Here is a 3,638-nt window from a genome sequence, read left to right on the forward strand (position 1 = left end):
AATCACTTCATCTTCCCAGGCCCCACTTTCCCACCTTTAAAATCTTCCTTCCCTTGCAGGCAGGTCATGAGGCTGTATCCATTACTGTAAGTGAGAGGCTTTATTACTGAGGTGATAGGTGTCATGCCAATACAATAGTAATAATAAATAACTTCTCTAAAAGTGTAAAAAGGTCTGACATTATTAATTACATTTCGAGCGCTTGCAGTGTGTGTGGACTGGGACTGAATGCAGAACAGACTGAAGGTTTTTCTCTTGCTCATATTGGAAAGAAATGCCTTTTTTTTTTTTTTTTTCCAGCTGAAATGTCCTCGGTGAGACATTTCAGGAAAATGAAACCGCCAAGAACCCCCCTACCTGTGCAAGTCCCCATCACTCTCATTGTGTACAGATGACCCTGCCGAGGTGCAAAGGTGGAGGGAAACCCCTCCGAGAGGCAGGGGAGGTCTTGCTTGATCCTGTAAGTTTTTCCATCTGTGTGTTTTCAGAGTCACTTCCTATTTCCCAGCAACATTTGTTTCAGCCCCGTTTCACTAGTGGGTATGGCTCAGTGAAGTGAAAGGCTTCCCGAGAGCATCCTGCCAGGGTACGCAGGCAAAGGAGGCTTTCCACATCAATTCCCCCGGGGGTCCTTCTGAAATACCTGCCCATAACAGCAGCCCAGGACTTCAGCATCACAGCCCTGGTGCCACCTCAAAGCACCTTTAATCTGCCCTCAGCCGCCACCTCTATGCGCTGCAAGTGTCACCCCTGTAAGCACATGGCTCCTCGGCCTCTTGCAGCCCCTAAAGGTGGAAACCTGCCCTTTAGCTAACAGGTACCCAAGGATAAACAAATCATATTTAAATGCTGCATAGAAAGATCTACAAAAGCAAACCCTGCAGGAGCAAGACACACATCCTCCTTTTGGTGCAAAGAACACAACTTTTCCCCAAATGTCCCATGTGCCAGCTTACCATTACTTCTCCCAAGGGCTCCTGCACCATCCTTCCCCACCAGGCAGAGCAGCAGAGCCACTTGCCAGACCTCAGGCTTCTTTCAGCTCTTCAAGCAAAGGGTACTCTTCTGGTGACACCTTGCAAAGGGACTGTCTTCCTCAACTGGGATGAAAAACACAAATTTGGCTTTGCTTTATCTGCAAAGGTTTCTATAACTCCATCACTCAACATCATCCTCTCACAGAACAAGGAAAAACCCATTCCCTCAGTGACAACCATCACTTCTCGTTATTTTTGCCAGGTAATTGAAAGTTCTGGAAGTATTTGTGCAGGGTATTTTTGCTGGTAAAAGATTAAGTGTAAAGCCATTCTCATTATGCTCTTTGTTTTCCTGCATTCCAGGGACATGTACTGTCAGGATGAAACCGAGCTTGAAAAATTTTGCCTTGAGGAATGAGAATCTGGGGGAAGTTCTTAAACACAGAAAACTGAGATTTAGAATAGGAACAACAAGAAAACTTTAAAGGTGGCAAGCTTCTCTTGTTATAATTGTATAAGATGTACAACATACATCCTGCTAAATAGCAATAGAAAATCCTGAGTTCTTTAAAACTATTATATTTTCTTCCTAAAATATTTCTCACATCAGTTAAATCTTATTCAAAAAAGAAGGAAATTACAACACCTAGAAAACCTTAGCTCATGCTGCCATCATGCTACAGGAGAACCATCCTGCTTGAATGCTTAGACAAATACAAACCAATCACTTCCCAATGTCATTCATATTAAAAGTGGTAAGACCCAATCCTCAGCAAATTCTGAATTTCATAGGACCAGTTGTACGACAAGCAGAGAAATGGCATCAGACCCTTCCTTTTCTAAGGAGTTAGAAACTTTATTTTCTTTTTCCTTTCACAACAAATGCAAATGCTCTAAATCTTCTCAGTTCTAAGTAGAGATGGTGTCAGATGACTTCAAGAGGAGGCAATGCTTTTAGATGCTTATAAAAAAATGTGCTTCCGTGCATCTCTCCTGCAGGCTGTTATTCAGTGATGGATGTGCAGAGGGCCTTCACAACGCCCAAAAAGCGACTAAAGCTCTTTGTTAAAGGCAGAAGTTGGTCTCAGCTGCTGCAGGGCTCTGGCACAAAGCATCACACAGGGCTGTAGCCTACCCTGTGCAGCTGAGCCAAGATGCTCGTAGATAAGTTCACTAAGCAAAAGCAGGTCGCATCGGCAGATAGAATGTGTCCTTTGAACCTCCGGTACCTCATTTTCTGTCCTCTACTGTGGCATCTGTCTTCCTTTGATCATTGAGTGAAGGGCGATTGTTTCATTACAATGGAAATAAAAATAGTTGACACAAGAGAGTGGTGTTTTGCCTATTCAGAACGACAGTGGAAAGTTGCACTCCCGAGTTAGCTTGAATGGAGCGAACATTATTAAGTGCTGACATGAAAAAGACCTCTCAAAGGAGATAATGCCTTCACCCAATTAATCCTTCCTAATGAACTTACCCTTCGGAGGTGGGTAGAGCACTTTCAGCGTGAAGTTTGCTTCCTGTGATCATTTGTGCCAATAAAAGTCTTGTGAGAAAGCTGATGAAAACTGATGTGAATGTGCCTGAAGTGAATTTATTTTGATATTTGACTTGTCAGGAAGAAAAGTGGTTTGTACTTTTCAACCTGATCTGCTGTCGTGCTCTCTTGATGATTTCTATTCTTTAATAACTCCTCAAATGATAATAAGGCTCCTAGGCAGCCACTTCCCTTTGAATTTGCAGCTGAGAAAATCCCATGTTTAAAATACTTGGAAATAGAGTTTTATTTGATAACCTGTATTTTTGAGGTGGATAACTACTTTGTTGAACACCTTGATGGTTATTTCAGTAATAGTAGTCTGACAATGCTCTTCTGGCTCTGAGAAATTTCAACTGGGGAAAGAAGCTTTTTTTCCACCCAAGGTACTTTATAATGATACTTTGCACTTAGGCAGATTCTTTTATCAAAGCATGTTTTATTCATCAGTTCACCAGACCCTCAATTGGTTTTGTCTAATTGTGACTCTCTTTATAGCACATAGGCTTGGAAGTCCAACTGTGATGGTTTTTTGCTGCTTTTCCCTGTGCTTTGGAGATCTCGAGAAAGTGCTAGAGAATTGGGGCGGGGGAAGTGTGAAAGTTCAAACAAAGCAGAGGGTGTCAGACTAAAACAAATGCAGGGGGAAGAAAAAAGTCAGAAAAATTGGTAAGATTATTTTTTAATCATATATTTATGATGTCTTTTTTTACAAAAAACAGGAGCTCCTATCAAACTACAATTAGAACTGGTTTTAGGTAGTCAAAAGCATGAGGTTACCTCCAAATGAGGGCACCTGAAATTAGCTACCTAGTTCCTACTTCTATTTTAGGAACTCATACCAGTGAGCTGATAGTCACAGATACCAGTGAATATTTTTGCAGCCTTGAAAAAAGAAAATGTGCCTGAAGATTAGGGCACAATTTTAAATGTTGGCCACTGCAACTTGTCCTCTGCTGTAGAACGATTCAGTAGTGTGATCATGGACAGGAACTGTAAGTTTGCTCCATCTCCAGTCCAACCAGCAAAATGAAAGATATTTAATGGAGACAATGAAGCTAATAGCTGGGAAGAAATTATTTTCCAACTGCTACACATTTTGGGGGGGGGGGGGGGGGGGGGGC

Source organism: Falco biarmicus, chromosome 8, assembly GCF_023638135.1.
Source record: "Falco biarmicus isolate bFalBia1 chromosome 8, bFalBia1.pri, whole genome shotgun sequence".
In the NCBI taxonomy this organism is placed as follows: Eukaryota; Metazoa; Chordata; class Aves; order Falconiformes; family Falconidae; genus Falco; species Falco biarmicus.